General features: G+C 36.5%; 1 long non-coding RNA gene across 7 annotated transcripts in view; it reads right to left on the bottom strand.

Annotated features, from left to right (window-relative positions):
* LOC110347061 (uncharacterized) overlaps positions 1-12,128 on the bottom strand; it is a 111,803-nt gene that overhangs the window by 12,069 nt on the left and 87,606 nt on the right. For all 7 annotated transcript variants that reach the window (XR_015442421.1, XR_002391417.2, XR_015442419.1 and 4 more), the window contains one exon: positions 11,858-12,025. This is a non-coding gene — a long non-coding RNA (uncharacterized LOC110347061). The remainder of the gene's footprint in view (positions 1-11,857; positions 12,026-12,128) is intronic.

The raw sequence follows: 12,128 nt of genomic DNA, 5'->3' as shown, positions 1-12,128 counted from the left end.
CTCTATGGCATTGTGTGTGCAAATGGTAGCAGGTAAAATGTGATTTATAAACATGAAGATAAACTCCCCTTTAAGATCTGTAGAGACTAGATAGGAAGGCAGTTCCAGGCTTTGAGAAAAAGCAGGCCCATTTTAGAGTGTAGAGCCATCAGTTCGAAGCTCAATTGTTACAGTTGATGTGGGTTTCCTTTTAGATGCCTGGAAAATGACTCTGCTGACCACATCCACATTCTGAAATACTTTTTGAGAACTTGTAACCAAACTGCAGGAACTGACTCATTTTGCAGTGCCCAGCCACCACACAATCGTTTCAGAAGGCACTCAAGACAAAGGCAAAAATATCAAGGGCTGAGAACAAAGGCACAAATTGTATATATGGGGAGGAGGGAAATTCCAAGGTGCAGGGGACAAAATGGCTCAAGTCCCAGGAGACCAAGACTGTGGTTTTGGAGGACCAAGGCTGAGGCCTTAAAAGGAAGAACCAAATAGAACACACTACTTCATGGACAACACACACATGTTGCCCACAAGGCTAAGTCAGAAACTGGTGGAAAAGAAACCTCAGTGTCTGTATATTAGGTTTATATTACACCTATTTCTGATAAGTGTACACAGGTTCCGACCTAATTTAAGTAAACAAAACAATACTTCTGTATACTTTAGTGGTACCTTTAGAGGAGAGATGTACACAGGAGGATTTGTGGAAGATGGGGTCTTCGAAGTCCAATCTTGAAATTCCCTGTCCTCTCTAGCTCCTCCATTAACTCACAAACATGCCTCTTGTCTCAAAGGATAAGAGAAGAAATGGACAGCGTGTCCAGGACACCAGAAAGCACTGAGGCGTGACACCTGGGCTTAGAACCAGAGGCTTGCCAGCGCCCTTTGGGCCCCACTATTATCCTTCCCTTGTCCGTTTCTACATCTTCCTCTCTCAGCTCCCAATGCAGCTTGTCCCAGGTGATCCATTTCCTCATAATGTCCCAACCTTCCCTCTCTCAAACTGCAGAGTTCCTACCTTAGGGGAGGGTGAAAATAAAGAAAAATCAGCCCTCCTCCACACCACGCTCTCTGTTCCCAAAGTACTCATTTCTCCTCCCCACAAGTGAAACTGATTCAGTCAGTCAGTTTCACCTACAGGCAGTAAGGAAATCCGGTCCAGTTGAGCTAAACTATAAATGACAAAACCAGTAACTCTTTTCTGCAGGTGAGTCCCTTGCTAAAAAGAATATGAGAGCTAACCCAAATGTATCACTACCTAGTAGAAATTTGCAATAGATAAGAAGTAGATATAAAAACTTAAATGGTGTGAATTAAGATAAACCTGGATCTGGACATCACCTACGAACAAGTAACTATCAGCCTCTGTGAAGCCAGCTAAGACTGTCAGGACTGTGGTGATCCAGTTGTTGCTATGACATGTGGACATTTTATGTCTATTCTTACTCATGCCATGTATTAACATATAAACTCCCAAAAGATAGAAATTGCACATCCCTTCAACAAAAAGGACTTTCGGCATCCTATTATGAAAACAAGTGAATGAAAAGGGGCTGGAATCTGTTTACAGCAATCAATTCTACCTTTAAAAAACTACAAATGTGTTTTTAAAACAACTTCAAAAGACAAAAGGTACATAAAATCCCACCTTTCCCAACTGGCTAAGCTCCCTTTTCTGCTTCCAACTGTAAAATGACTGCTGTGTAACACAACTTCCTCACTTGCACAAAATGATAAATTTTCATACAGATTAAACAAAACCTATCAATTGAACATAAAACCTTAATTACAAAAAAGGAAAACGTTTTAAACACACTTAAAATCCAAGCAGTTCAAAATTCCAAGCAGCTTATCACCGAGGGCAAAATTACCAAAAAATATCCTACAAAGAGGAGTTTTTGGCAAATATAAATCCAATCAAAGCATACCACTCACTAGATAGCAAGTACCTCACTACCTCTCTGAATGGATATGATATGAAAAATAACTACCCAGTTTGAGCTCTTTAACTGCACTATGCTTCAAACAGCTCAAGTTGGTTTCCCTGCTAAGATTTTCTTATAATTTCAATTTCAAAAGTAGCATTCTACCAAAAATAAATCCCTACACAGCTTATATATACGATGCTTATGAGGCAAGAGGGGATTAACTCACTAGGATCCCCACATAAATCACCTGCATCCATGGACTACCATCTTCCTTGTCATCTCCTACCTTCTAGAAGCTTTTCCCTATGGCCAAACAGAGTCCTATATGATTTGTTATGTTTCCCTTGGGCACATCAAACTTTCTCCCACCACCATTGTAGTTAACTAATTTTCTCTGCCTGAAATCCTCTTTTTCCAAACACCCCCAATGGCAAGCTCCCCACTTCCTGTGGGCAAGTCTATGCAAATGTCATGACATCAGAGGGGCCTTCCCAGTAGCCCTGGATAAAGCAGATCTGTCCCAACCCCTTGGTGCTCCCTATCTGTTTGACTTGCTTTTATTTTTCTTTATAACAATTTCTAACAGCCGGCATATACAGTACTTATTTGATCACTGCCAATCTACCCCCTCCATGTGAGCAAGGACTTTGTTCACTGCTGTATTCTCAGACCCAAAACACTGGCTCATCATAGGTGTGCAGTACATTTCTGTAAAATAACAATTCCCCAGTGTGGTATCTCTATTTTTTTCCTATAAACTTAGAAAGTTTAATTGGTGCCTGAGAAAATATTTTCCTGCATCTTACCAAATTCTGCATGTTTCAAAACCAGGTGGACAGAAGCCACTGGAAAATGATTCACTTCCCCAGCATTAAGAGGTTTGTGAGAACAGCTTCTCTATAATCTCCCTGCTGTCCATGGACAGAAATTAAGGGAGGGTCTCTTGTTGGAGTATGGATGTCAAACAGGATAAAAAGAAAGGTAGAAATTCACTGTCTTTACCAACCTAACTTGTCCCAAATAGTCCTTATGCCGTCTTGCTCAGAGAGAAGAGTCCTGAGATACTGAGGGCTTTGAGTATAGGTAACTTTGTTTGCTTGTTTTTTGATCTACATTAATATCTTCTTCCCCTGGGCTATATATGCTTTCTAATGATAGAGACTTAATGTTTCATGCTGTAAAACATAAGCATTTTCATTGTTTTTGTGGCTGTGAACAACCTGTCTCTGAAAAGAGATGGAAGTTTGTGTCACTAAAAAGAATTAGAGGCCGGGCATGGTGGTGCACACCTATAATCCACTACTCTGGAGGCTGAAGCAGGAGGATCATCTAGAGTTCTCAGCCAGCCTGAACTATATAGCAAGACCCCATCTCAAAAAACAAAAACAAACAAACAAAAGAAACACTGTAAAAAGAATTTGAATGCGTATGTGTTTTTTCAAAACTAAGGGAAATGACATCAAGTTTTAACTCCCTACTAAACCACAAGCAAAGGTAACAACTCTGTCTTCGGGAAGAGTATTCCTAACTTCAAGATGGTGAAAATGACACCCTTTGAAGTGTTACTAAGATAAATCTTCCTCCCTTTCTTTGTCTCCCTCAAAACAGAAAAGCATTCTTCTTTTTCACATTTGTACTCACAGATATTTTCAAAAACAATAAATTTGACTCAGGTTGGAACATGATTTCTTCTGAATTGGCTTAATTATATTTAAAATTATTTCTTAAGACATTTTTGTGGAGGCCTTACTTTCTTAATAGCCTTTAAACAGAGAATTTTAAAGCTCATCAATTCTTAGACCATATTTACTGTACATGAGGCCTTCTTTCAGAAAAAGAGGGAAGAGAGGAGGAGGGAGGAAGAGGAAGGGAGAGCGAGACAGGCAGACACAAAAACCAACCTTTTCTCTACATTATTTTGCCCTCACAAGCCTTTCCTTCTCATTTTAAGGAAAAGAAGCCTGGTTACCACAGAAAGATGTTTAAAACTTTTGTGTCAGTCTGTGAAATGGACACTATCTCAAAAATGGCAAATGAACAAATAAAAGATATAATTATTGAGGTGAAAGGAACAGTGATTGCTTAGCTACTCCTCTTCCCTGCCCTGATAGACCATCACCCTGTCCTTTCTTTCCTCTGTCTGCAGGTAAGTGCTGAATGAGTTATGTGAAAATATGGCCAAATGAATGAATAAACAAATAAATGAAAGAATGAAGATGGGCACGATTAACATATTCTCCTACAAACAGGCTTAGTTCCAGGCCACGGAGTTAGTTCTTGGAGATTTCCAAGCACTTTGAATACATGAGGGCTGGGGTAGCTTGCCCTCATAACATAATTCAAATTTCCAACCTACATTTGAAATAGTACATTTTCAGTATGAATCTCCTTTCCTATATTCTGAAAATTAATTCCTTACTGAAACACAAGGCTTTATGTGCACAGATTTCTCCTTATAATTTTTTACTTAGAAGTTTTTCCCCTGTAGAAAGCACCCAGGACTAGATGGAAATAAAGAAAAAAGGTTAGTAAATACAGACTCTTACTCATTTTATTTTTCTATGAATTAATTCTATACCAGAGAGAAGATTCTCCAGAAAGGTTGATGAAAGTGCATTCCTAGGACCCAAATGCTCACATACTTCGCCCTGCCACCCCACCCCCACTTTCAAGTGAAAACATTAGAGGAAAAAATAGGGGAAGTTACATGAGTAAATTTGTTAGCGCATGAGATCAACCGAAAACAAGGAATTCCCCTCCTGGACTGCAGTGGCCTAATTAAAACTCATAAAACACAAATGACTAAGACTGTTCCCATTGATCTGTGAAATAAGCAGCAGAAAAAGTCATTTTTGTACTTTAATACTGAAAGGGCCAGGCTTGAAAGACTGTGACACTTTACAAAACAGAACTGAGATCACTGCTGAGACTTTCAGGTTCAGTCAACTTTTGCTCTGTTTTTCTGCCCAAACTACTTACCATCTAAACTGCAAACAGCCTATTTGGATGTAGATTCTGCTCCTATGACAGATGGGTGGCCATTTACCTCTCTGTCCTCACTATAGAATGGGCATTATAATTGCCCCAAAAGGTTACCATGTGGATTAAAGGGGTCCATGCAGATAGAGTACTTACAGCAGAACCCTAGACCGCAGCAAGTGCATAATAAATCAAAGTCATCGATACTGTTGCTGTTTTGCTTAACCCGATATGGAAATGGTCTTATAACTTAGCTTGGATCCACAGGCCTTGGAACTAACCTGAAAGGATTTGGGAAGGGAACATGAGTGTGTTAAGCACCATTACTCCAGGTTCCTCACCATGTGATGGCTGATCTTGCACAACTTCCCCTGTGTACTAATTCTAAAGCTCCATATTCTGGGGTTTAGGAAAACAAATGGGGTCGCTTATTTAGCTAGCAAAAGGCCAAAGTGAGCTTAGCACTCAATTCTACTTATTTCCCAAGGCTGGGCCTCTTAAGAAATAAACACTTCCATGGATCCTGTGAATGAGCATCTTCATGGGGCCATGGGAAACAAAACCACATACCTGATACTCACTGGAAAATGCCTATAGGTTTGGGGGTTTTCACCCTGGGTAATTAGAACTGTGAAAGCTAGCTTAAAAGCTTTACTATATAAATTCACTCAATATCTCTCAATTTAAAAAACTCTGGCCTCATACATACATAATAAATACTATATATTTATATATTTTATATATCTATCTCACATGCATCTTAATTCAGAAAAACTAATGAATTTTCATTTTAAAAATATTTTACCAATCTCTTTTTAGGAAAGGCAGGGAAACTCCAATAACACCACCAACAACAGGCTTTCACAAGAACAGGCTCTTCTGGGAAATTAAATTCTTCCATAGTAGAAAGGGGAGATCCTTTAAAATACAGTGAAACCTTGGCATGGTCTCCATAGCCAGTGACTCCATCCTCTACATTAAAATGACTATATTTCATTTAAAAAAGCAAGTTATAAACTTTTTAACCATTTAAAAGAAAACAACCAGAAACAATTTTCATATTTACTACAGCCAAAGAAAAAATGACTCAATTTTATACTGGCATACAAAGGCATACTAATTCAATTTTTATATGCATTAGATCTGTTTCTTTAAAGAGAGAATTAATCTAAAGACAGGCAATTAACTATAGTTATATATTTATGCAACCACATTGTTTAGTTAATAATGTGTATGTTTTACTTCATGTTTTAGATTAGCCTAATACTTTGGCATGTATAAATTAGTATACAGCATTGAAAGATAATAAGTTACAGTTGCAAATTTTATGAACTTGAGCCAGAACATGTCTAAGATTAAATCACTTACATTCTTTAATGTAACATGTAGAACAATTGTTTCATATTGATTTTGTATTTTTCAAAGAAAAATGTAATATGTAGGCACATTTAAGATGTTTTGGCTGCATCGACTGGAAACTGGATAAAGAAGATGTGGTTTTTTTTATAAAATGGAGTACTACTCAGCCATAAAGAATGAGAAACTAGAGACATTTATAGCTAAATGGATGCATATTGAGGCCATATTCTTAAGTGAAATAAATAGGACACACATGTGTAAATACCAAATAGTTTCTCTAGTGTGAGAAATTGAAAATGTAAATAAGGATGAAAATGATTAAAATGAATAATTGATAATTTGAAATAAGAAAAGGTCCAAGGGTTTGGGGATGGTGGAGGGGAAAGGGGAAAGAGAAGAAGTGAAAGAAAAAAATTATGAGAAAAAAAAATGGAATCAAACTCTGTGTAGATAGGGAAGGGTGGAGGGGGTGAAGGTTGCACAGGTAATGGGAGTAAAAATAAAAACTAAGATGCATCATGTTCTGGTACAAACACCCAATGATGAATGTAAATGTATTTTGTACCTAAAATGTACCAATAAATATATATATTTAAAAAAAAATAAGATGTTTTGGCTGAAATAAACATATAATACAGCTCCTTGGTCCTATCTAAACTGCAAGTAGTTCACGTAATGTCTATTTTTAGTTTGCGTGTTCTCTGTCATAATTTTAAATCTTTCTAATGTCAAAAAATGAAATACTAATTGTTTCATTTCTAAATTTTAAACAGTCCGGTAATTGTATATTCAAATTTGGCCCAGTTTCCCTTCCTGAATGAAGACATCTATTTTCCACATTCTGGCTGTACAACCAAAACAATTTAAGAAAAATAAGTTCTCATTGAATATAAAATTAATAGTAAGAAAAATCCAATGGGCAAAAAATTCATTATTAGTCTAAAATTCACAGGAGGGAATGACTTTTGAAGGTAGAGAGCAAAGAAATACATCTAAAATCTTTAAATTTACTCCAAGATAACAATACCACTACTGCTTGAAGTAAAATGTGCAATATGTCAGAAAGAGACAAGTGCTAAGAAGAAAAATTAAGCAGGGAAGATATATAGGGAAACTGGGGCAGTAAGAAACAGAGAGGTTGCCATCAGTTTGGAATTCATGATTTTAATCCTTAGAGATATATAGGGATTGGACAGACACGTTACATACTTTTTTCCAGAATTACTGTTAAAGGTATCCTTTCATAGAATTAGAGAGTTGTGCAACTCCATTTCCCAATTTCTCCCAAGGGCCCTTGCTATGTCCAAAGAGCCATCCCCTCCAAGGTAATTATGCCTTCTTTAAAATCTACACCTCTTGCTGAGTAAAGGGCCCAGACACTGTCTACAAAAAGATTTTCTCCAACTGTACAAGAAGGTCAATTCACTGATACACATCAGACCCCTGGAATGCCCACACTCCCACCCAAGAAGACCTGTTATAAGCACATCACACAGGATCCTGGTAATGACCAGAGTGATAAGATCATCACCTTCTGATGACAGCAGGCCCAAGGTGATCAGGAATAAAGGAACCAGCTCTGACTCAGTCAAGAGTTCCAGTGCCATGTCTCCAGGACTTGGCTGTATATGACTCATTAAGAATATAGCCAGACTTCAAGACTTGGCTCCATCATTTCCTGTCTGTATCACTTTGGGCAACCTGCTTCACCTCTCAGTGTATCAATTTCTCCACGTAAAATGAAGCAACAATCATATTTTCCATGTATGGTTTTCTTGAGCTAAATTAGTTCAAAAATAAGCATTTTATATTAAAATGTGTCTGCTGAACATCTACTATGTTCTAGGGGCAGTGTTCTAGATGCCAATGCCTGGCAAATGATATGGATTCTATGTACGCTAGTAACTGTGGGGAGGGGGAACTATAGGAAGAGGGGATCCAGTATAGTACTCAACAAGCAAAAACATCAATATTTCTATGATAAATATATGAAAGACTCAGTGAAAAAGACTATAACTAGCCCCATATAATAAGTTCAAGTCAGAATTTGCTGCCAATTTGTAACATGAATTTTTTTTCAGAACATTTTAGACTTCAGAATAAATGGTAGACCTGTATTTATTAAGTAGGGGACAAACTCCAATGAAATATTTTCTTTGCTAATATTTGAAGGAGCTGATGCGAAAATAGTCAGTATTATTTACAAGTAAAAATAGGAAGCCCTTCCTGCATGGAAAATTCACTACCACATAATGACTCCATGCTACACATTAGCCTAAATAATCTCTCCCTTCAAATACAGTATTCCATAGCTCCTCAGGCATCCAATTCATTTCCACAAACAAGTCTCAAGGAATCTTTAAGAATTTTTTTAAGTAAATTTTGAATATAGGATAAAATACTTAACTTTTATCGGTATTTTCATAGTACAACCTTGTCTTTCCCATAGAAAAAAGACAAAAGTTATGAAATGACAAATGAACTACTGGTTTCAGAATACACGTGCAAAGAAATCAGTGGTAACCTCTGTAGTCAGTCTAGGGGAGAGAAATAAATGTGATGCTGCCACAAAAGGAATTTCTCCACACTGCGTTTGAAGGGAATATTTGCAGCACTTGAAGAACTATACAATAACTGGTTCAAGATGTTCTCACTGCTTGTCAGTACTGGATAAAAGGATTTGCATAAATCCATGGAAGTTCACTTCTCCCATCTCTTTATTACCCCCATATGTTGTTATTTATCTTCCCCAACATTTCTGACCACTTCCCACTGATTTTATACTGAAATATTGCTTGTTCAAGACCACTCCCATGGCGATCCCCTACATAAAGGCAGACCAGAAAGACATGAAACGAATGGAGATACTTATTTTGCTTCATAGTTTTTCCCTTTCTCTTGATCTTCCTACTCAATGAGACTCTAGTGGGAGGTCTGAATGACATTTCCAAACCAAGAACTTAAAGCTACATTTCAACACCCAACTACTCAGTTGTCATGGGAACAACACTGTGAGTGAGACTTATCTGGGTTCTAACAAACAGCCACTTGTTTCACTAGTGATTAAGGATCCCCTTTCAAATCAAATACATATATGCAGAAATACACATTCCTCAAAAGAATAATTTAATTGAGTAAAACGGTTTACCACACCAAAAATTTAAGATAACAAGCCTAAAAAGAAGTTTCGATTCCTGAATATGCAAATATCAAATACTATTTGAGAGAAGTTATTATGAGGTCTGTCGCTTGACCCAATTCCCTTCAGTATGTTGCTTTACACACCCACAGTAATAAAGGCATATGAATGTCATTAATGTCTTTTTACAAAGTATACAAAAAATGCTAATACTTTTGGTGATTCCAGGGGAGAATTTAGGGTATTACTATGTCATTCATTTTAGATGTACTTTGAAAACTTAATAAATTGAGAACAGATAGAATTAATACCATGAAGCTCTCATATTATTCTTCTGGGATATACTTTCTACCATTTCCTGTTCCAATCTATTCCTATCACATTTTTGTCATTCAAAACATTGCCTTCTAAATGGTTAAGAAAAATCTAAAATTTATGTAGAGGTTTTTTTCTTCTCATCAAGCATGGCAGTATTTAGCCACATTATTAAATCACCATGTTTCACCCAAGTATTTACATGAAATAAAAGGCTGAAAATAATTGTGAGTCACTGAATACACACTAGCAATAAGATATAAATTGTCTGGAAATAACTTCATGCTTTGTCACCATTTTTTCTTACTCTAAAACACGTAAATGCACATGGTTTGGATAAATGAGGTCCACATCTCAGGCCAAATGACTTGTGATATTTATAAGTTTGCAACACCAAACTCCTGATTTATTGGAGGACCTGCCCTTAACAGTCATGCTTATGTTGTGTGTTTTTAAAATGTATTTCTTTGAAAATAGATACTTAAATCTTGAAAGATATTAGTGTGGAAAAAATGATATTTTCGAATAGTTTCTCTAGTGTGAGAAACTGAAAGTGTAAATAAGGACTAAAAGGTATAATGGATAGTGTGAAATGGGAAGAAAAGGGGCAAAGGGGAAGGGGAAGTGCGAGGGGTATGGGAAAGGAAAGAAGGGAATGGAATTAATATGAGAAAATGAAAAAAAGGAAACAAAGTCTCTGTAAATAGGGAGGGATGGAGGGGTTGAAGGGAGGGCAGGGGAAGGGGGGAAAATAAGAACCAAGAGAGATTATGTAAAGGTAAATATATATATATATATATATAAATATATATATATATATAAATATATATATATATAAAGAAAAAAATGGTATTTAAAATCCTCAGATGTAAAAGGAAAACCAGACCAATTAAGAGATCTCACTACATTCATCTTCTTTCTCTCCACCTTCATCTTATTTTCACTACCAACAGAAACTGTAGCACTGCTATTGTTTTATTATATATATTTTCTCTTTCAAGTTTCAAGAGTAACAGAATGGAAACAAAAAAAATACATATTTTACTTTGAATTTGATTGAAGATACTTAAAAAGTAAATACAATATCCTATATAATCCAAAATAATCTGTTAAAAGTTTAATTATGTACATTCATATTCATAAATGGCAATCACCAAAACTGCCAACAGTTAAAAATATATTTCTTCATCTAATTCTATGTAAGTAGACACCATGTAACTTCTATTGACCAATAAAAAACTGGTAAAACCAGGTTCCTACCCACCACTTTTAACAGTCTTTGCTTATTCTATTTAACCTTTGCAGTGTAATCATTCTTAAGCCAAATCAAGAAATCAGACATTCGTGCCCAATGTAAAATTATGTTACCTTACAATTCACAAACAAGAGCCTATTATATAAACACAAGTACTCAAAACTTTAATGTATTTGTCTGGAAACCTTAAACATAGGAACAGCTCAGATTCAAGATTAGAAAACCGAATTTAAGGTTTCAGAGAGAGACAAGCAGACATGCACACCAAACCAATAAGGACTGCCAATTATCTCTCAAAATGTAATAGATCATAGAGAAATAACCACTTTTGCTGTACTAATGTAATCAAATAAAACAATTCTAAGATCCACGTCAGGAATAAGAAAAGCCTGTTACCGCTCTGATCTGCCCTTCACAATCAGGGGCTGCTTCTCATTTTGTCAAAAGTTCTAACTGAAGAAATACATGACATCTTGGAGTAGAGAGAGGTAAAGGAGGGCAAGTTGACTAATTCTGAAAGTATCACTTCAAATTTTGTACATGCTATTCAGACCAAGTGGAAATCTATATATTTAGAAAGTTAATGCCACGACTCGACCAAACAGCCCATTTTGATTTTATGCTTCCCCCCACTAAAAAGGAAAAAAAAAATCAAAAAAGCAAAATCTAGTTATATTGGTTCAAGTGGTAATGCTCAGCTCAATTTTGTTAATTATCTGGCTTCTTCTCAGCCTTTATTCTATATTGTTGGGCTGCTCATTTTTAAACCTCACTCTGTTTATGTGTTCTGTGTTCTACACAGTTGTTAGGGGTCTGTGAACAATTCTGCAATTCCCACACACACCATACGATATCTATTAGGGAGCAATGCCACTTTTCACTTACCAATTCTGGATAAAGCAGTGTTTCCTGGTGACGGAATGCTGCTGCTTTCCGTTCGCTAAAACTCCCTCTTCGCAGCTTGATAAATCTGATTATAAAACGTCTTTGTTCCAGATCACATGAGGTACTTTTCCTACAAAAGTTTTCTAAAGAGTTATCTGCATTTCGTTCCTGTGACAAAACAAATCAGAACAAGGGGAGGGGGGGAACAGGGAGTAAGTTCACACAAGTTCCTGGCAAAGATTTTCAGCTGCATTTTTCTGAGTTTAATCAG

Source organism: Heterocephalus glaber, unplaced genomic scaffold (genome assembly GCF_053883595.1).
Source record: "Heterocephalus glaber isolate CG9 unplaced genomic scaffold, H.glaber_assembly_v1.0 deba00001547, whole genome shotgun sequence".
NCBI classification, from domain to species: domain Eukaryota; kingdom Metazoa; phylum Chordata; class Mammalia; order Rodentia; family Bathyergidae; genus Heterocephalus; species Heterocephalus glaber.
This window is presented reverse-complemented; position numbering and strand designations above follow the sequence as displayed.